The sequence below is a fragment of the Ambystoma mexicanum genome, chromosome 3q (assembly GCF_040938575.1).
Source record: "Ambystoma mexicanum isolate Mex_15411 chromosome 3q, UKY_AmexF1_1, whole genome shotgun sequence".
In the NCBI taxonomy this organism is placed as follows: domain Eukaryota; kingdom Metazoa; phylum Chordata; class Amphibia; order Caudata; family Ambystomatidae; genus Ambystoma; species Ambystoma mexicanum.
In genome coordinates, this window is record NC_090926.1 from 525956750 (window position 1) to 525980559 (window position 23810).

The window sequence follows — 23810 nt, forward strand, 5'->3', positions numbered from 1 at the left end:
AGCCTTGTTAAGGGTGGCAGTGGAACAGCTACACTACCCTGCACACATTACTAGAGAGAGCCTCGCCACAATAGCTGCTGAGAATTGGTTTGTTCCAAATATAGTAGAATACATTCAATTTTATGTCATAAATGGTATTGTAAGTCAAATGTTTACTGATAGGCACATATTGTGCACAATTAGAGGAGTTATTCCAAGACCTAGTGGACCCATTCAATATTTGCATATACACTATGTTGACATGCTGCAGGTATGTAATGGATACAGATATATGATTGTAGTGGTATGACTTTTCTCAATGTGGATGGAAGCTTGACCGTGTAAACATCCAGACGCCACCTCTGCAGCCAAATTTTAGTATGACAACTGTTTCCTAGATGGGGACTATGTGAAGTATTGAGATCAGATAATGTCCCTCATTTTGTAAATGCAATCTTTGAGAAAATAAGCATGTTGCTTAGCATAAAGCACATGTTTCATCGGAGTACCATCCGCAAGCGAACAGTATCTGTGAGAGACTCAATGGCTTGCTTAAGGAGAGAATAGCCAATTTTAAATTAACCCTGAAGAAAGGATGGTTGCATTGTCTACCACTGTCATTGTATGCATTGAGAAATCCGCCAGGTTCAGACCACAATCTTACCCCCCATGATATAGTGACAGGAGGCAAATGAGGACACCTCTCACACCTCAATTTAGAACTAGAAATGATGCCCAAACAACAGCAGAATTGCTAGGAAAGGATCTACATGATCACCTTAGGTGTATGCCTTCAAGTATCTCTGTCTTTTCAGATCAGCTCAAACAAAAGAGGTGTGCGACAGCGCAGAACACAGAAGTAGAAATTACAGCAGATGGAGTTAAAGAGCTTTGTGTTCCCAAACTTATGCCTGGAGATGCGGTCCTAATCCGCAACTTTACTAGAAGGTGGTACACGCCTTGTTTTAACAGCACGTTCATAGCAGAGGACGTTACACTGTCTGCAGTCAAAGTGCAAGGCAGACACGTTTGGATTTTTCTTGGAGACGTGAAGATCTATACTGGAGAACCCCCATCACCCCCACCCCTATTGGAAGCAAGCATCTGGGAAGAACCACAGCATGTGTAGACTAGGCCTATGATTAGGAAGAAGGATGCAGAAGCTGCTGAGTAAAGATAAAGAATACATTGGACTGTGGCTTATTTCAGGACACTCTTTTCAGTTACTAAAAAAAGCAGTTAAGGGAAGGTATTTGTTCTTGAGCAACAGGAGTTGTTAACATTGGTTTGGGACATACTTAAGTCTTGATCATAAAGGAAAGCATAACAGATTTTGAATTCATTTTTCGAACAACAGGAAAAGGGAGCAGTTCCCCAATTCCTTTCTTATTGAATTACTTTCCGGAGGTGCCTATGGTGGCGCCCAATGACAACGTTTTATGGATAGTTCTTGCTGTTTTCCTGTTCATTTTGTGTGCTTACCCTGCACTTGTGGGGAGAACTACTAGCGTTCGTTCTTGCAAGATTCTAAGAATGGTCCAATTGTGAGAAGATTGCTTGCAGCTATCATTGAGCAGAACCTTCAGCTTCCTGAGTTCAGTAGGGGAAACACAAATGCCCCTGTCACCGGATAATGCATAGATACTGGCCAGTATGGTATTCTTCTATCTGATTGAGGAATGCCCACACCTTGTTGGTTAGACAAACCGACGTCTGAACGTTCCTGAGAGACCCGAGAAACAATGCGCGCTTAATGAGATACAGAGAGACATCATAATTCAAGTGAACGGGTACTCTGAAAGAACACTGAGAAATGAATGAAACTTCTTGAGGAAGAGATCCAATGGCCTACTTGCTGTAATTTTCTGCTTTTTGCTGACGAGGCATCTGCATTTCATCTGGTGAAAGGACAACTCTTTTCTATTCTTTAGGAACCATGTTAATCTTCCTGAGATCAGCCAGAGTAATGCATGATGTTGCCCAATTAAAGATTGCTTTTCCTTCCTTAAAAAAGAGAATGGGCAGCATTAGTAGCAATTTTGTTGTGGCAGATCATGAGAGACAACCACGTTGTGTAAAAAGCTATTGCTGAAAGTGGTACTATCTATGTATGATTTACATTTGCATTTTATTCATAGTGATACTGCTCTCATTTACAGTACAAACTGCTCACTATTTAGATGCACATAGTCAAAGATTCCTGTGTATTCTCCTGTACAAGAGAAGGGTACTGATGTGGCAACTACAAGGCAACTAAGACCCTATGTAATCATCCCCATTACAGTAGATGATGTAAAATTGCCTGGGTATATGACACATGTCACCAGACATATTTCGTTAGAAATAAAAATGTTGTAGAGATTGTTCTAGAGTGCCAAAAAAGTCTTGAATTGACAGACAAAGGAAGAGATTGACTAGGAGTGAACCTACACAGGCAGCACATGTAAAAACACCTAGTCAACTGACAAATATGCCTATGATTGGTCCACTAAGGAAGAGTTTTGCTGACATATTTCATGAGATGATTATAGAGGCTCATAAGAAAAGAACCAGACCAATAAATGGTGCTAGGGAGGATGATCATGAGCTAAAACACTATCTGGCCAGTACAGCACATTTGGGGAATAACATTTGGTATCAGCATATGAACGAATTAGGAAGAAGAACTTCAAAGGAGGAATGCTTTGTATGTGCACTCCTTCCTTATAGCATGGGGAAGTCTAAGATTTTCATAGCTATTGAAATAGACGTCCAGACAGCACATTGTCATTCACACATAGCATTCTTTCATACAAGAGCCCAGTTCATGGGCCGAGATGCCAATCTCAAATGGGCAACTGAATAGACAGATCCAGAGGAAGATGATTATGTCCAGGACATGAAGACAATAAATAGAGATCATACAAATAATCGTGTGATCAGATATGAAAGGCCTGGAGCAAAAGCAGCTGGAATCAGATTGGAAGTAAAAAAAGGCTTGAGATTACAGGAAAATCTGCAGACGACACTCGAATTCTGAAAAATGTGGGGATTAGTGTTATCACCAGATGACTGGGAAGAAGGAGTGGTTATCTGCAGAGCCGGAATGGTAACTAATCATCCTGAATTGACTATTTGGAATGCACAAGTCGGATGCAAGCCATTGTGGCCGAGACTTTCTAAACTACTGACCTAGGTTGAAGATAGAGGAGGACCCTTACAGATAGTGCCTTTGGGGAGTGCAAAGTTCTGCTTCAGAAACAATGGCACAAGAAAAATTGGAGAGGATCAGAAATGTGATTGTATCTTTGAAGTATCAGGAATGAACATTGGGACAGCAATGATCATGGATCACTATCGGGCATGCAGATCTAGAGCACATATGAAGCTACCCAAGGATTGGGGAGGAACATGCACACTAGTGAATGCTCATGTTCCAGCGTTGGTGATTCCTAAAAGCGATTTGAACCTTGACAGTTTCCCATAAGCAGATGCTCACCTGAGGAAAAAGAGTTCTGTGGAGCTGATAAATTGAATGAAGAGGTAGAACTATTTATCTGCAAAGACAATATAACCCTTTGACTCCATCCTGTATGAACACAGACTGTTCAGCCAGACTTCGTCAGTATTCATGTTGATCTATATGCCGAGAATCCAGGTTGGAGCCAATGCTAAATGGCTGCAGATCACCAGATGGGAGTTGCTTCAGACAATCAACACAACCATAAAGGGATTCAATGCTATCAGAGAAGAGATGGGAGCCATACGACTGATGACTCGTCAGAATAGATATGTATTGGGAATGATCACAGCTATGGATGGAGGTGTTTGTGCAAAAATTGGAGAATCAGGTTGTACATTCATACCTTCTCATGACAACGAGAATGGCACCTTGACAGAGGCCATACACATGCTAAAGAAGCTACACATCCAGATGGTAGATGAAGTAGAAGACATTGCTGATGACAGCTGGTTCGGATCACTCTTTTCTTGGGTTTCACAATGGATGGCAGACATGTTCAGGTTTCTTGGAGCCCTGATCGTGTTGCTGTTGCTTGGATTCTATGTGATCAAGATAATAATCACACAATGCAAGAAGACAGCAAAGAAAGCCATAGAGATGAAGATCATGATTGATGTTGAACAGGATGGACAGCCAGAGACTTGACAGATGAAGAAATCAGAGACTTGCCTGAAGGGAGTCATAAAGATATGGCACCCAAAGAAGCATTTCTTCAGACAAAGATGTCTAGACATGAAGGATGATGGAGAGTGGTCGTTAAATTGGCCCGAGGGGGGAGTGTAGAGAAGGAGCTAAGTACCCCCACTTCAATCATCTCACCCATCTTGGCTCTATGTTGGGAACCAGAGAGTGAGACACGTGTGGTACCAGTGAAAATACCTATACCAAATCCTGAAGGCAAGGTTCCCACTGAGAAAATTACCTGCATATGAGACAGTATGATGCCCATTTGAATGAAACACGGAAGAAACAGGACAAATGCTGACGTACATAGAAGAGATGCAGAGACTAGAGAATGCAAATATTCTATAAGCCATCAAGAACATATCAAAGATGAGAGGCAACTTGGGATCAAGATGAAGAAACTTATGCTACAAGAAAGATGAAGTTATCAAGCTGTTTTACACGTGTACAGATGCAAAGAAACACAAGCAAAGTACTCTTGAGGCTAGCTTTATAGTGAATAGATTGTGGCATGGGGCAACATGTACATATATGTTGGAGTCAGTAAAGAATGGATCTTTCCACTACGTGTCATAGCAGAGCTGTGCTAAAGATGGAAGGCTTCTTTTCCAGTGTTTCGCAGTTAGAAATCAAGTGAATTAAAAGTGAATCTCAGAAAGGCGAGGCTGGATGAGCCAAGAAGCCAAGGCCATATCAGACTGGAATGAGCAGACATTAGATACAAATCTTGTGAAAGAACAAAGCTCCTGTTCAGGAGGCATGAACAAAATAAGAAAGACATCAGAGGTCTATTCTAAAATAGTATTTTAAATACACTAGAAGCTCGAATTTGTGGTCTTCAATCACATGGAGGGATGAAGTTGGACGAGCATGATGGTCACACCTACGCATGAGGGCAGAGCGTGCCTTCACTCCCTTGAATTCTCTCGAGCAAAAGAACACTCCCAAGGACAAGTTCAAAGCCTTAATTTACAGCAGACCACTGAGGTGATGATGGATGATTTTTCTAATTGGTGGGAAGCTATGGTCAAAGACTAGCTCTTCAGCACCTGGAAGCTCAGCCTGTGTGCTGCTAACGTAGGTGGAAAAGTACTGATGGAGGTAAGAAGCCAACCAATGATAGAGGGCCACATGATTAGGGGTCCTATAGTTGTGTAACCAATGGAACATTGAATCTTTAGTGGCGTTCATAGTGATCTGTATTAGGGAAGGGCTTAATTGGCCCACCTGATGTTAAGAAATAAATCTTTTTCTTCCACTGCCTTAGGCGAGTAGGGATCATATACTTAGATGTTCCTTAAGACCCACTCACACTTGCCACTAGGTTTTTGTAGTTTGCCACGTAGGATGATGTTAGTAATACGTAGGTTGACGTCAACTGTGATGATTTTTTGTTATAAAAGCAAGCTTTTTTTAAAGTGCATTGAGAGAACTTACACTGAGATGTCTGTCGATGTCCATTGTACTCCCTGTTTTAGATAATTGATATTAAAACAGTTACCCTTTTGCCAACTACCTGAGTCGTTTTGATTATTGATGTTTGAATATTTTCTGCATCCCCATCCATCTCAAGGGTATGCTACCTCATCTTAAAGGGCTGGAAGCTCCAGTTCAGGTATGTCAGTATTTATTTCATAACTGAGAGTAAATGGATGACTGGATGAATATGAGTTTATTGGTGCATAAATACAGTTGCACAGCAGGATGGCCAGGTAGGTGGAAACAGTTGTATGAGTTATAGATGGTGGATGAGTGATTGAAAACACAGACATACAAACTGCAATAAACTGCAGATCATTCAAAACAATACTCTCAGGGCCACTTTGAACATAGCAAGGCAGGAGCATTCTTCTCTAGCTAGAAGAAGTCTGCATTGGCTCCCCATCTGCGAGCACATCATCTTCAACCCTGGCTATTACTTATAAAAGCCTTGCAAACACTGCATCCAGAAACATGTCACAATAATTCATAAAGGCCCAATCAACCAGATCTACACAGTCACTCTACACCAATAAACTGACTCGCGTGATATTCAGACTGAAGATATCAGGGGGACTGAGTTTCCCGGTCATCGCTTTTAAGAACTGCAGCGCCCTACCCCACAACCTCAGATCTGAACAATAGTATTGGGTTTGTCAAAAACAACTTAAAACACTGCTGTTTGACCAGAATACTCTATCTCCTGGGCCCCCTCATTAAGACTCTCTTACCGCCATGCAAGTGGTCCATATTATCATGTGTTTTTATGGGCTATGGTGTTTGTACTCATGTACCCAACACCTTGATGCATATGGGTTTAGTGTGCTCTAGAAATGATAAAATAAAAAATAAATATACAATTAATTGTTCTCCTTTACAGTGTTTGTGTCTAATGTGCAGGTGCTGCAATTTTGCGCACACATGAATGTTTATGTTAGGATTGCAAACCTCAGAAAGCAGGCACATGGTAGTGATGAGATCTTTTGAAAACATGGTGGTGCAGTATTTTGAAATTTCAGACATCAAAACCACACACGAATGCCAGTGCAACTCCACTCCCCTTGTGTCCTCCGCTTTTCCCAGTGTTACGGTCTTCATCCAGGATGTGCCCAAGTATATACCAGCATGTAATTGTTAAGTACATGTTAATGATGGATTTGTGCACAGTATATGATTGATGCATGGCATACACAACAGTTACGCATGCAGGCTGTGGCCAAATATATGCATTGATACCCCTGTATAGTGCATATTCACAATGTATACTGGCATGGAATCATGAAATATTTGTTCAGGTTCGTAGTTCAAAATGTGTGCCAGCATGCTAATATAAAGTATGCGTTTATGGTGCTACTGCCCTCAATATATGGCCCTGTAAAATACATGTTCATAATGCCTATGTTCACAGTATATGCCAGCATGGCATGAAATAAACAAAAAAACAAGGGTCATGCTGACTGTACACACATATTGGCCAATATGCCTGTACAAAAAGTATCATGTGGTTTGTGCATCCACCACCAAACTAATGCTCACATAATCCCCTGCATGCACTGTAAGAATACTCACAAACACCAACTCAATCATTCACAATATCACATGCATGCACAGACTCACTGACTCACATGACCGTGCTCTCATTGAAGATCTCTTGTATGTGTGCATAACCTGTGGGACAATGCAATCATGCACACACACACAACACAAAAAGGCCTCATTACTAGCTTTGAAGTAAATCCATTGAAAGACCGCCAAACTCAACTACCTTTACCACAACTTGGTCCCATGGAGTTGCCATGGGATTAAAAGTGTTGGTAATTCCCCATTGTGGAGTTCATACTGCACGTTAACTTACCTTTAACTTATTCACAGCGACCTCTTACATACCTCCATTGTAGGTCTGTACCACTGTGCGCTGCATGCAGAAATTTCAGTATCATGCAAGCACACACGGTTGACCCTCTCCGGAAAGCCTGACTCCCTAGATGTTCCCCTGGCTTCTGCTACTGTTCACCTCACAGTGACATAATACTAATAGACATATTCCAAATATATGCAGTCACTTTGGTCGTCTTATTTACTGTGGCTAGTAGTATTGTGCAATGTTGGTCACATGTGTGCAACTTTAAAGCAGCAGGAAAAGAAAACAAGACTGTTTAATAAAATTAAGCAACACCTCTCACCAAATAAAAAATAAATGAAACATAAATACATTAAAAAAAGCTCTGCCCACTCGCTAGCATGGCCACTGCTTCAACAGAGCTTGGTCAGGCATGCACTTGTAATGCATTACAGAGAGGTTTCCTAAGAGCAGGGTTCCTCCCTAATATGCATGTTCATTCGTTCTGGCTTGCAGCGAACAGGGCTCATTCACTTTAGAACAAAAAATGACCAAACACCTCGAACTCTGAGCTCATTCACTTTAGAACAAAAAATGACCAAACACCTAGAACTCTTAAAAATAACCAGTGAGAACTTATTTGCTATTTTAGTTTAAAAAAAAAGAAAACAAAGGTGCTCTTACAAGTAACATTCTACTTCTCTTTCAACTTACATAGCAGCAAAGGTTCTCAGCAAAGGGGCCATTCCATGATGCGCTTACCACCACGTTTCCTCCTTTTCATGAAGATTGCATGTATCACTTTAACGCCAGCGAATGTTCTATATTTGGGTGTATAGAAGAGAATGTGAAATTGACTTCACAAGTTTGCCCATCCGTCATGGGGCTGGCTCCCTTTACAAAAAAGCAATACATATCAATGCAGCACATACATAGACGGAATAATCAATGGGTCAGTCAACGTAAACACAAGAAACTCCTGCAGGCAACGTTCTACATCTCTTGTCCCAATTTAGACAAATGTGCCTTTCCTACAACAGCAGAGCACCCATGATGCAGTGAGTCATGCATCACAGAGCATCTGGTTGTCACCACGGCACATTTACATACGCAAACGCACAGGAAACAGCTAACGGTTTCTTTATCTAGACCTCCATGAAAAAAAAAACACTCGAGGATACAAACCATTTTAAAACTACGGTGTCCGATTTTCCTCCTCTGAAACGAGCGCGTAATATTGTTAGACCAGTTAATCCTTGCATGCCTTCTCTAATGTGCAGATACGTGCATGTCTGCACTGGAATGCATTCCCTCTGCGCCTGCACTGTGTCTTGTTTTGACACAGAATTATAATTTTAATTCCTAGCAGCAGACTCCGCGCTCCACATTTTAAGTGTTCATTTCCTAATTTAAATCAGCAGTCAGCTCTCCATTGGTTATATATTAAATCAATTCTCAAACAGACACATAGCGGCACTTCACGAAAATGAAACGAGCTCCAACTTGAGTGAAAAGATTGTGCTCAAGTCCCTAATTGACTGGTGACAAACATCCTGTTATTGCTTCAAAACGGATTCCCTTTACACACAAACACAGATGCTGGCATGGTACGCTTCCAAGCTATATCAGAGGCCATGCATGCGCATTTGACAAACAAGACGACTGAAAAATTGCCACTTGCACCTCTTCTGCATTTAAATCCTTTCATCTGAAGCCCTGACTGTGATAGGACCAATGTGACAGCAGATAGTGCTCAACAGTGGGTAAGGACAGACTAGAAAGAACATCTTATGTTTTAGAAAAACAAATATGCCAATTCAAATAGATACAAAGGTCAAGACCGAATGGAATCTATTACATAAAATGTGCAGCACACAGGTGCAATTTTAATTAAGAATTTGCCCATCAAAAAAAATGTCTTTGTTACATTTTACGTTGTTGGATTATTTTAATGTCCATTGATTGCAAATGTGCAAAGCTAATGTATGGGTGCAATGTTTTTTTGTGACAATTCGATGGAAAATACAGCAAGATATGTCTTTTTTATACAAGTACAATATCTAAATATGCAGCAAATGAGCGAAAAGAGGCACAGACACATGTGCCATTTTATTGAATGTCTGATGATCTTTCAGGACAACTTAAATTATAAGTATGCGTACAATGTCAAAGAGTTCGCATGTTAATATATTCTTTTAAAACTTGCAGGTAGATGGTGCAAATGGTTCTTATTATGATATGGGGTTTATTATGTGTGTTGTTCCAGCTAAAGATGTGCATCAATCGATGAAGAGGGCTGTTGGGTATTTTGTGTAGATTTGGGGCCTGGCGGTATTTTCTTACCGCCAAAAATAATAATTTAGTAACGATCACTCCCTACATTCAGATTGGGCCATGTACAACAATAACACAGTGGATATGCATTATTTCAGCACACAGACCTATTTAGATGGTATGCGCGGTCGGTATGAGTGGTTGGTTTGCGTGGTTGCTTGGTATGGTGGTGAGAATAATTCCTTTGGTTTGTTTGTGGCCCCAATATCCAAAAACCCCTTATTTTTGTTTAGATTTTTTCGTGTAATCACTATAGAGACCTCAGGCTTGCATTTCAGGAACACCACATTTTCATTTTTAGTGTGTCACCATGGGCAATTTCTCGCTGTCTTATTTACGGCAGCGAGCTATCATGTGGTATTTTTCACTAACTTATATACGGTGGTGAACTATGTCCCGGATCTCTATTTTTGCTGACTCATGTACCTTCAGCAAAAGGCTATAACACACACAGTTAGTTATAATTGCTCATACTGAATGACATTGTGCACACAGCTGCAGCTAAATCTTATTTTTAGCTACCTTAAAAATGACGATTGCACTGTCTAAACATCTCCCCACATCATCAGCACTGTATTGGTAAATATAAAACACACCACCCGTCTGCTTTCAGATATTTTTGTGTATTATAAAAGTTGCATTTAAACACGATCTCACTCCTTACAGAAATAAATGAAATAGCACAGTAACAGCATTATTTGTGATACACTGAAAAGAGAGTGGCGGAGAACAAGAATTCAATTTGCAACATTAAACACGTGGGTACAGCACAGGAATCTCCTTTCCTACACTGACTGAATATTTTCGCACACTCAGCCCCCACACTTCAGCAAGATAATTACCAGGCTTATTCAGTATGTAACTTCTTTGGCTGGTCGCCTTCTGGAGGGGTTCACCCAGCAAGGATGAGCATCTGCTGTCACTCAAACTGGGACTTGTTAACTGGAAATCCCAGTCTTTGCAACCAAGTTGAATCTGCTTTAGGAATCAGGCATCCCCAGCTATCAACCCAGTCCTTCTTCAAGCTGTGTCAAGATGTCTCTCCCTAGCTTCTTCCCTGAGAATATACAAGAAAACTCTGGTTACCTCCTACCAAAGGATCCTAACCAATAAAATTCTATCATGCCCTAACCACCCTCTGCACACAATGGCTTGGCTTAAACAGTTGCAACTGTAACCAAACTGATTTCCTGCTTATTTGAGGTCTTTGCTTCCTGCAGTTACTGTGGACAGAACAGCAGAGCAAAAAGAAAACAAAAACTGAATGTGCATTTAAATAATGACTTTCAGAGCCTGTCATTTTCCATTCATGTTGCACTGAAGAACACATTATTATTAGTGGGTTATGATCAGGTTAGTTGTTAATGAGGTTAGTTTATTAATTTTCAAATGTGTCTCTTGCAACATAGGCATTTCAGGTGAAAAATAGTGCGCATTTTGAATGTACAAATGTGTGTTTTTAAATGTGAAAAAAAATGATTTGCATTTTATATGTAAAATTCGTTTTTGACTGAATAACCTGCCCTCACTTATATGTCCATGTTACACTGGCAACACATAGCTTGAAACAATTGCATCATAGCAATGCAGCAAACCCATGCAGTGGTACTGCATAAAAAAACAACAAAAAAAATCATGCTACACATTGATCCTGTGCAGTAGTGTTGTACTCTGTGTTGTAACACGCTAAATAACCTTACAGGGTTAACACACAAGATATTTCTAATATTGACAAGGAAGAGAGAGATACATCTCTATGACTTAGTATTGATGCTCATATTGGCACATGCAGTCAGGATTCTCTTATGTGACATTTCTGCTCTGATTTTCTCTGAGTGGCCCCATTGGCCCTTCTGTTGCTTTCCCATACATATATGCCCAGTGATTCAGTGAATCATCGAATGGTTCGAAAGAGGCCACAATCTCGTTAATCACAGTGCTCCATCTTGTCTTGATTAGAGCAAAATTGGGAAAAAGCTATACGTATTTTAAGGGTATTTTGCAGAGGCTAACGATGGCACATGTGCATGTATCAAGGGACTCATAATGGCCCTGTGAAAACATCATTGAAAAAATAATTAAAAAAAAAACTTGAGAAGCAATGAGCAGACACAAATAGCATCTTTGTGTTGTGGAACAGAGTGACAAGCAACCAGACTTGGCAAGGAAATAACTAACTAAAGGGATGGCAAGTTGAAAAGTCAATGCACAGAAAAGCTAGCGGCAAAGGGGGATGAGCGTGAAGGGTCCATACGACACAATCAAGAGCAAGCAGACTCCTTAAATTGGTAACTAAAACTTTGGAGAAATAAAGGCAAGCAACGCCATTACTGGTCATTTATTCTGGATGTATGAGGTGTCATTGCAGCACATGAACTCAAAGTTGGAGGGAATCTGTAGTGGAACACAGGGTCAGTTCATTAGTTTTCAATTGTGGAGAAACAGACAGGGAAACCAGCAGTCACATATAATACATGTATCATCATCTCATCCCTATTCTGCACAACTTAAAGAGTAATTCATAGAATTCAGCGCACAAGTGGTGCACGCGGCTGGCGCACAGTGTGTGCGTGCGAATCCCTGCGCCAGCTGCGTGAGCCAAAATTCATTTCCACGCACAGCGTATTCATGGATTCCAGCCACCAAAACCAGCTGTGGCGCACAGTGGCGCAGCGACCCTGCAGCAGCGCCAGTTACGCCCCCAAGAACGCCCCTTGCGCAGGGAAAAGGCATCAAAATCCCCAATCCAGCGCAAAGGGCTGTGCTAATCCTGTACCAGCACGGCAAGCGGGGTACATGTATCACTGGGGTGTGTGGGAAGTTCCTCACGTTATTTCAGCTGGGTACGTGTATTTCAGGGGTACGCGGGAAGTTCCACATGCGATTCCATCAGGGTACGTGTACATCAGGGGTGCGCGGGAAGTTTCACACGTGAATTCAGCAGGGTACGTGTATATCAGGGGTGCGCTGGAAGTTCCACACGCGAATATCCTGGGTACGTGTATTTCGGGGTGCGCGGAAACTTACACACGTGAATTCAGCAGGGTACCTGTATTACTGGGGTGTGCGGGAAGTTTCACACGCGATTGGCCCTGTGCGAGCGTGGTACGTGTATTTCAGGGGTGCGTGGGAAGTTTCACAAGCGATTCCATCAGGGTACGTGTTTATCAGGGGTGCGCTGGAAGTTCCATACGTGAATGTCCTGGGTAAGTGTATTTCGGGGTGCGCTGAAACGTACACACGTGAATTCAGCAGGATACCTGTATTACTGGGGTGCGCTGGAAGTTCCACACACGAATGTCCTGGGTACGTGTATTTTGGGGTGCACGGGAAGTTTCACACGCGATATCAGCAGGGTACGTGTATTTCAGGGGTGCGCTGGAAGTTCCACACGCGAATGTCCTGGGTACGTGTATTTCGGGGTGCGCGGAAACGTACAAACGTGAATTCAACAAGGTACCTGTATTACTGGGGTGCGCTGAAAGTTCCACACGCGAATGTCCTGGGTACGTGTATCTTGGGGTGCGCGGGAAGTTTCACACGCAATATCAGCAGGGTACGTGTATTTCAGGGGTTCCGTGGAGTACTACACGTGAATTGGCCGTGTGGGTCCTCCCAGGTGTTCGCTCCACAACCTCCACGGCCCCTGCAGGCAGCCCACACCACGGGGGACTAGCCTGCACCCCCACTCATGTCCCCCAGCACCCCCACCGCCAGCACTGTGGGGCACCCTCCACCAGGCCCCCAACTCATGTCCCCCTGCACCCCCACCCCCCAGCACTGTGGGGCACCCTCCACCAGGCCCCAACTCATGTTCCCCTGCACCCCGACCCCCCAGCACTGTGGGGCACCTGCCAGCAGGCCCCCAACTCATGTCCCCCTGCACCCCCACCCCCCAGCACTGTGGGGCACCCTCCACCAGGCCCCCAACTCATGTTCCCCTGCACCCCCACCCCCAGCACTGTGGGGCACCTGCCAGCAGGCCCCCAATCATGTCCAACTCATGTTCCCCTGCACCCCCAACCCCAGCACTGTGGGGCACCCTCTACCAGGCCCAACTCATGTTCCCCTGCACCCCCACCCCCCAGCACTGTGGGGCACCCTCCACCAGGCCCAACTCATGTTCCCCTGCACCCCCACCCCCCAGCACTGTGGGGCACCTGCCAGCAGGCCCCCAACTCATGTCCCCCTGCACCCCCACCCCCCAGCACTGTGGGGCACCCTCCACCAGGCCCAACTCATGTTCCCCTGCACCCCCACCCCCCAGCACTGTGGGGCACCTGCCAGCAGGCCCCCAACTCATGTCCCCCTGCACCCCCACCCCCCAGCACTGTGGGGCACCCTCCACCAGGCCCCCAACTCATGTTCCCCTGCACCCCCACCCCCCAGCACTGTGGGGCACCCTCCGCCAGGCCACCAACTCATGTCCCCCTGCACCCCCACCCCCAGCACTGTGGGGCACCTGCCAGCAGGCCCCCACTCATGTCCAACTCATGTCCCCCTGCACCCCCACCCCCCAGCACTGTGGGGCACCTGCCAGCAGGCCCCCACTCATGTCCAACTCATGTCCCCCTGGACCCCCACCCCCAGCACTGTGGGGCACCTGCCAGCAGGCCCCCAACTCATGTCCCCCTGCACCCCCACCCCCCAGCACTGTGGGGCACCCTCCACCTGGCCCCCAACTCATGTTCCCCTGCACCCCCACCCCCCAGCACTGTGGGGCACCTGCCAGCAGGCCCCCACTCATGTCCAACTCATGTCTCCCTGCACCCCCACCCCCCAGCACTGTGGGGCACATGCCGGCAGGCCCCAACTCATGTCCAACTCATGTTCGCCTGCACCCCCACCCCCCAGCACTGTGGGGCACCCTCCACCAGGCCCCCAACTCATGTTCCCCTGCACACCCCCCCAGCACAGTGGGGCACCTGTCAGCAGGCCCCCACTCATGTCCAACTCATGTTCCCTTGCACCCCCACCCCCAGCACTGTGGGGCACCCTCCACCATGCCCCAACTCATGTTCCCCTGCACCCCCACCCCCAGCACTGTGGGGCACCCTCCACCAGGCCCAACTCATGTTCCCCTGCGCCCCCACCCCCCAGCACTGTGGGGCACCTGCCAGCAGGCCCCCAACTCATGTCCCCCTGCACCCCCACCCCCCAGCACTGTGGGGCACCCTCCACCAGGCCCCCAACTCATGTTCCCCTGCACCCCCACCCCCAGCACTGTGGGGCACCCTCCGCCAGGCCACCACCTCATGTCCCCCTGCACCCCCACCCCCCAGCACTGTGGGGCATCTGCCAGCAGGCCCCCACTCATGTCCAACTCATGTCCCCCTGCACCCCCACCCCCCAGCACTGTGGGGCACCTGCCAGCAGGCCCACACTCATGTCCAACTCATGTCCCCCTGCACCCCCACCCCCCAGCACTGTGGGGCACCTGCCAGCAGGCCCCCACTCATGTCCAACTCATGCCCCCCTGCACCCCCACCCCCCAGCACTGTGGGGCACCTGCCAGCAGGCCCCCACTCATGTCCAACTCATGTCCCCCTGCACCCCCACCCCCAGCACTGTGGGGCACCTGCCAGCAGGCCCCCAACTCATGTCCCCCTGCACCCCCACCCCCCAGCACTGTGGGGCACCCTCCACCAGGCCCCCAACTCATGTTCCCCTGCACCCCCATCCCCCAGCACTGTGGGGCACCTGCCAGCAGGCCCCCACTCATGTCCAACTCATGTCTCCCTGCACCCCCACCCCCAGCACTGTGGGGCACCTGCCGGCAGGCCCCCAACTCATGTCCCCCTGAACCCTCAACCCCCAGCACTGTGGGGCACCCTCCACCAGGCCCCCAACTCATGTTCCCCTGCACACCCCCCCCAGCACTGTGGGGCACCTGCCAGCAGGCCCCCACTCATGTCCAACTCATGTCCCCCTGCACCCCCAACCCCCAGCACTGTGGGGCACCCTCCACCAGGCTACCAACTCATGTCCCCCTGCACCCCCACCCCCCAGCACTGTGGGGCACCTGCCAGCAGGCCCCCACTCATGTCCAACTCATGTCCCCCTGCACCCCCACCCCGCAGCACTGTGGGGCACCTGCCAGCAGGCCCCCACTCATGTCCAACTCATGTTCCCCTGCACCCCCACCCCCCAGCACTGTGGGGCACCCTCCACCAGGCCCCAACTCATGTTCCCCTGCACCCCCACCCCCCAGCACTGTGGGGCACCCTCCACCAGGCCCCCAACTCATATTCCCCTGCACCCCCACCCACAGCACTGTAGGGCACCTGCCAGCAGGCCCCACTCAGGTCCAACTCATGTTCCCCTGCACCCCCACCCCCCAGCACTGTGGGGCACCCTCCACCAGGCCCCAACTCATGTTCTCCTGCACCCCCACACCCCAGTACTGTGGGGCACCCTCCACCAGGCCCCAACTCATGTTCCCCTGCACCCCCACCCCCAGCACTGTGGGGCACCTGCCAGCAGGCCCCCAACTCATGTCCCCCTGCACCCCCACCCCCCAGCACTGTGGGGCACCCTCCACCAGGCCCCCAACTCATGTTCGCCTGCACCCCCACCCCCCAGCACTGTGGGGCACCTGCCAGCAGGCCCCCAACTCATGTCCCCCTGAACCCTCAACCCCCAGCACTGTGGGGCACCCTCCACCAGGCCCCCAACTCATGTTCCCCTGCACACCCCCCCCAGCACTGTGGGGCACCTGCCAGCAGGCCCCCACTCATGTCCAACTCATGTCCCCCTGCACCCCCAACCCCCAGCACTGTGGGGCACCCTCCACCAGGCTACCAACTCATGTCCCCCTGCACCCCCACCCCCCAGCACTGTGGGGCACCTGCCAGCAGGCCCCCACTCATGTCCAACTCATGTCCCCCTGCACCCCCACCCCGCAGCACTGTGGAGCACCTGCCAGCAGGCCCCCACTCATGTCCAACTCATGTTCCCCTGCACCCCCACCCCCCAGCACTGTGGGGCACCCTCCACCAGGCCCCAACTCATGTTCCCCTGCACCCCCACCCCCCAGCACTGTGGGGCACCCTCCACCAGGCCCCCAACTCATATTCCCCTGCACCCCCACCCACAGCACTGTAGGGCACCTGCCAGCAGGCCCCACTCAGGTCCAACTCATGTTCCCCTGCACCCCCACCCCCCAGCACTGTGGGGCACCCTCCACCAGGCCCCAACTCATGTTCTCCTGCACCCCCACACCCCAGTACTGTGGGGCACCCTCCACCAGGCCCCAACTCATGTTCCCCTGCACCCCCACCCCCAGCACTGTGGGGCACCTGCCAGCAGGCCCCCAACTCATGTCCCCCTGCACCCCCACCCCCCAGCACTATGGGGCACCTGCCAGCAGGCCCCCACTCATGTCCAACTCATGTCCCCCAGCACCCCCACCCCCAGCACTGTGGGGCACCTGCCAGCAGGCCCCCACTCATGTCCAACTCATGTTCCCCTGCACCCCCACCCCCCAGCACTGTGGGGCACCCTCCACCAGGCCCCAACTCATGTTCCCCTGCACCCCCACCCCCCAGCACTGTGGGGCACCCTCCTCCAGGCCCCAACTCATGTTCCCTTGCACCCCCACACCCCAGCACTGTGGGGCACCTGCCAGCAGGCCCCCAACTCATGTCCCCCTGCACCCCCACCCTCCCAGCACTGTGCAGCACCTGCCAGCAGGCCCCAACTCATGTCCACCTCATGTCCTCTGCACCCCCACCCGCCAGCACTGTGGGGCACCTACCAGCAGGCCCCCACTCATGTCCAACTCATGTTCCCGTGCACCCCGACCCCCCAGCACTGTGGGGCACCCTCCACCAGGCCCCCAACTCATGTCCCCCTGCACCCCCACCCCCCAGCACTGTGGGGCACCCTCCACCAGGCCCCAACTCATGTTCCCCTGCACCCCCACCCCCCAGCACTGTGGGGCACCTGCCAGCAGGCCCCCAACTCATGTCCCCCTGAACCCCCACCCCCCAGCACTGTGGGGCACCCTCCACCAGGCCCCCAACTCATGTTCCCCTGCACCCCCACCCCCCAGCACTGTGGGGTACCTGCCAGCAGGCCCCCACTCATGTCCAGCTCATTTTCCCCTGCACCCCCACCCCCCCAGCACTGTGGGGCACCCTCCACCATGCCCCAACCCATGTTCCCCTGCACCCCCACCCCCCAGCACTGTGGGGCACCCTCCACTAGGCCCAACTCATGTTCCCCTGCACCCCCACCCCCCAGCACTGTGGGGCACCTGCCAGCAGGCCCCCAACTCATGTCCCCCTGCACCCCCACCCCCCAGCACTGTGGGGCACCCTCCACCAGGCCCCCAACTCATGTTCCCCTGCACCCCCACACCCCAGTACTGTGGGGCACCCTCCACCCGGCCACCAACTCATGTCCCCCTGCACCCCCACCCCCAGCAGTGTGGGGCACCTGCCAGCAGGCCCCCACTCATGTCCAACTCATGTCCCCCTGCACCCCCACCCCCCAGCACTGTGGGGCACCTGCCAGCAGGCCCCCACTCATGTCCAACTCATGTCCCCCTGCACCCCCACCCCCCAGCACTGTGGGGCACCTGCCAGCAGGCCCCCACTCATCTCCAACTCATGTCGCCCTGGACCCCCACCCCCAGCACTGTGGGACACCTGCCAGCAGGCCCCCAACTCATGTCCCCCTGCACCCCCACCCCCCAGCACTGTGGGGCACCCTCCACCAGGCCCCCAACTCATGTTCCCCTGCACCCCCACCCCCCCAGCACTGTGGGGCACCTGCCAGCAGGCCCCCACTCATGTCCAACTCATGTCTCCCTGCACCCCCACCCCCCAGCACTGTGGGGCACCCTCCACCAGGCCCAACTCATGTTCCCCTGCACCCCCACCCCCCAGCACTGTGGGGCACCTGCCAGCAGGCCCCCAACTCATGTCCCCCTGCACCCCCACCCCCCAGCACTGTGGGGCACCCTCCACCAGGCCCCCAACTCATGTTCCCCTGCACCCCCACACCCCAGCACTGTGGGGCACCCTCCACCAGGCCACCAACTCATGTCCCCCTGCACCCCCACCCCCAGCACTGTGGGGCACCTGCCAGCAGGCCCCCACTCATGTCCAACTCATGTCCCCCTGCACCCCCACCCCCCAGCACTGTGGGGCACCTGCCAGCAGGCCCCCACTCATGTCCAACTCATGTCCCCCTGCACCCCCACCCCCCAGCACTGTGGGGCACCTGCCAGCAGGCCCCCACTCATCTCCAACTCATGTCGCCCTGGACCCCCACCCCCAGCACTGTGGGACACCTGCCAGCAGGCCCCCAACTCATGTCCCCCTGCACCCCCCCCCCCATCACTGTGGGGCACCCTCCACCAGGCCCCCAACTCATGTTCCCCTGCACCCCCACCCCCCCAGCACTGTGGGGCACCTGCCAGCAGGCCCCCACTCATGTCCAACTCATGTCTCCCTGCACCCCCACCCCCCAGCACTGTGGGGCACCTGCCGGCAGGCCCCCACTCATGTCCAACTCATGTTCGCCTGCACCCCCACCCCCCCAGCACTGTGGGGCACCTGCCAGCAGGCCCCCAACTCATGTCCCCCTGCACCCCCACCCCCAGCACTGTGGGGCACCCTCCACCAGGCCCCCAACTCATGATCCCCTGCACACCCCCCCCCAGCACAGTGGGGCACCTGCCAGCAGGCCCCCACTCATGTCCAACTCATGTTCCCCTGCACCCCCACCCCAGCACTGTGGGGCACCCTCCACCATGCCCCAACTCATGTTCCCCTGCACCCCCACCCCCAGTACTGTGGGGCACCCTCCACCAGGCCCAACTCATGTTCCCCTGCGCCCCCACCCCCAGCACTGTGGGGCACCTGCCAGCAGGCCCCCAACTCATGTCCCCCTGCACTCCCACCCCCCAGCACTGTGGGGCACCCTCCACCAGGCCCCCAACTCATGTTCCCCTGCACCCCCACCCCCCAACACTGTGGGGCACCGTCCGCCAGGCAACCACCTCATGTCCCCCTGCACCCCCACCCCCCAGCACTGTGGGGCACCTGCCAGCAGGCCCCCACTCATGTCCAACTCATGTCCCCCTGCACCCCCACCCCCCAGCACTGTGGGGCACCTGCCAGCAGGCCCCCACTCATGTCCAACTCATGTCCCCCTGCACCCCCACCCCCCAGCACTGTGGGGCACCCTCCACCAGGCCCCAACTCATGTTCCCCTGCACCCCCACACCCCAGCACTGTGGGGCACCTGCCAGCAGGCCCCCAACTCATGTCCCCCTGCACCCCCACCCCCCAGCAATGTGCGGCACCTGCCAGCAGGCCCCAAATCATGTCCAACTCATGTCCCCCTGCACCCCCACCCGCCAGCACTGTGGGGCACCTATCAGCAGGCCCCCACTCATGTCCAACTCATGTTCCCCTGCACCCCGACCCCCCAGCACTGTGGGGCACCCTCCACCAGGCCCCCAACTCAGGTCCTCCTGCATCCCCACCCCTCAGCACTCTGGGGCACCCTCCACCAGGCCCCAACTCATGTTCCCCTGCACCCCCAACCCCCAGCACTGTGGGGCACCTGCCAGCAGGCCCCCAACTCATGTTCCCCTGCACCCCCACCCCCACCACTGTGGGGCACCTGCCAGCAGGCCCCCACTCATGTCCAACTCATGTTCCCCTGCACCCCCACCCCCCAGCACTGTGGGGCACCCTCCACCATGCCCCAACTCATGTTCCCCTGCACCCCCACCCCCTAGCACTGTGGGGCACCTGCCAGCAGGCCCCCAACTCATGTTCCCCTGCACCCCCACCCCCCAGCACTGTGGGGCACCCTCCACCAGGCCCCCAACTCATGTTCCCCTGCACCCCCACCCCCCAGCTCTGTGGGGCACCCTCCGTCAGGCCACCAACTCATGTCCCCCTGCACCCCCACCCCCCAGCACTGTGGGGCACCTGCCAGCAGGCCCCCACTCATGTCCAACTCATGTCCCCCTGGACCCCCACCCCCAGCACTGTCGGACACCTGCCAGCAGGCCCCCAACTCATGTCCCCCTGCACCCCCACCCCTCAGCACTGTGGGGCACCCTCCACCAGGCCCCCAAATCATGTTCCTCTGCACCCCCACCCCCAGCACTGTGGGGCACCTGCCAGCAGGCCCCCACTCATGTCCAACTCATGTCTCCCTGCACCCCCACCCCCCAGCACTGTGGGGCACCTGCCAGCAGGCCCCCACTCATGTCCAACTCATGTTCCCCTGCACCCCCACCCCCAGCACTGTGGGGCACCCTCCACCATGCCCCAACTCATGTTCCCCTGTACCCCCACCCCCAGCACTGTGGGTCACCCTCCACCAGGCCCAACTCATGTTCCCCTGCGCCCCCACCCCCCAGCACTGTGGGGCACCTGCCAGCAGGCCCCCAACTCCTGTCCCCCTGCACCCCCACCCCCCAGCACTGTGGGGCACCCTCCACCAGGCCCCCAACTCATGTTCCCCTGCACCCCCACCCCCCAGCACTGTGGGGCACCCTCCGCCAGGCCACCACCTCATGTCCCCCTGCACCCCCACCCCCCAGCACTGTGGGGCACCTGCCAGCAGGCCCCCACTCATGTCCAACTCATGTCCCCCTGCACCCCCACCCCCCAGCACTGTGGGGCACCTGCCAGCAGGCCCCCACTCATGTCCAATTCATGTCCCCCTGCACCCCCACCCCCCAGCACTGTGGGGCACCTGCCAGCAGGCCCCCACTCATGTCCAACTCATGTCCCCCTGCACCCCCACCCCCAGCACTGTGGGGCACCTGCCAGCAGGCCCCCACTCATGTCCAACTCATGTCCCCCTGCAGCCCCACCCCCAGCACTGTGGGGCACCTGCCAGCAGGCCCCCAACTCATGTCCCCCTGCACCCCCACCCCCCAGCACTGTGGGGCACCATCCACCAGGCCCCCAACTCATGTTTCCCTGCACCCCCACCCCCCAGCACTGTGGGGCACCTGCCAGCAGGCCCCCACTCATGTCCAACTCATGTCTCCCTGCACCCCCACCCGCCAGCACTGTGGGGCACCTGCCGGCAGGCCCCCACTCATGTCCAACTCATGTTCGCCTGCACCCCCACCCCCCAGCACTGTGGGGCACCTGCCAGCAGGCCCCCAACTCATGTCCCCCTGCACCCCCACCCCCCAGCACTGTGGCGCACCCTCCACCAGGCCCCCAACTCATGTTCTCCTGCACACCCCCCCAGCACAGTGGGGCACCTGCCAGCAGGCCCCCACTCATGTCCAACTCATGTCTCCCTGCACCCCCACCCCCCAGCACTGTGGGGCACCTGCCGGCAGGCCCCCACTCATGTCCAACTCATGTTCGCCTGCACCCCCACCCCCCAGCACTGTGGGGCACCTGCCAGCAGGCCCCCACTCATGTCCAACTCATGTCCCCCTGCACCCCCACCCCCCAGCACTGTGGGGCACCTGCCAGCAGGCCCCCACTCATGTCCAACTCATGTCCCCCTGCAGCCCCACCCCCAACACTGTGGGGCACCTGCCAGCAGGCCCCCAACTCATGTCCCCCTGCACCCCCACCCCCCAGCACTGTGGGGCACCCTCCACCAGGCCCCCAACTCATGTTTCCCTGCACCCCCACCCCCCAGCACTGTGGGGCACCTGCCAGCAGGCCCCCACTCATGTCCAACTCATGTCTCCCTGCACCCCCACCCCCCAGCACTGTGGGGCACCTGCCGGCAGGCCCCCACTCATGTCCAACTCATGTTCGCCTGCACCCCCACCCCCCAGCACTGTGGGGCACCTGCCAGCAGGCCCCCAACTCATGTCCCCCTGCACCCCCAACCCCCAGCACTGTGGGGCACCCTCCACCAGGCCCCCAACTCATGTTCCCCTGCACACATCCCCAGCACTGTGGGGCACCTGCCAGCAGGCCCCCACTCATGTCCAACTCATGTCCACCTGCACCCCCAACTCCCAGCACTGTGGGGCACCCTCCACCAGGCCACCAACTCATGTCCCCCTGCACCCCCACCCCCCAGCACTGTGGGGCACCTGCCAGCAGGCCCCCACTCATGTCCAACTCATGTCCCCCTGCACCCCCACCCCCAGCACTGTGGGGCACCTGCCAGCAGGCCCCCACTCATGTCCAACTCATGTTCCCCTGCACCCCCACCCCCCAGCACTGTGGGGCACCCTCCACCAGGCCCCCAACTCATGTTCCCCTGCACCCCCACCCCCCAGCACTGTGGGGCACCTGCCAGCAGGCCCCACTCATGTCCAACTCATGTTCCCCTGCACCCCCACCCCCCAGCACTGTGGGGCACCCTCCACCAGGCCACCAACTCATGTCCCCCTGCACCCCCAACCCCCAGCACTGTGGGGCACCTGCCAGCAGGCCCCCACTCATGTCCAACTCATGTCCCCCTGCAGCCCCACCCCCAGCACTGTGGGGCACCTGCCAGCAGGCCCCCAACTCATGTCCCCCTGCACCCCCACCCCCCAGCACTGTGGGGCACCATCCACCAGGCCCCCAACTCATGTTTCCCTGCACCCCCACCCCCCAGCACTGTGGGGCACCTGCCAGCAGGCCCCCACTCATGTCCAACTCATGTCCCCCTGCACCCCCACCCCCCAGCACTGTGGGGCACCTGCCAGCAGGCCCCCACTCATGTCCAACTCATGTCCCCCTGCAGCCCCACCCCCAGCACTGTGGGGCACCTGCCAGCAGGCCCCCAACTCATGTCCCCCTGCACCCCCACCCCCCAGCACTGTGGGGCACCATCCACCAGGCCCCCAACTCATGTTTCCCTGCACCCCCACCCCCCAGCACTGTGGGGCACCTGCCAGCAGGCCCCCACTCATGTCCAACTCATGTCTCCCTGCACCCCCACCCGCCAGCACTGTGGGGCACCTGCCGGCAGGCCCCCACTCATGTCCAACTCATGTTCGCCTGCACCCCCACCCCCCAGCACTGTGGGGCACCTGCCAGCAGGCCC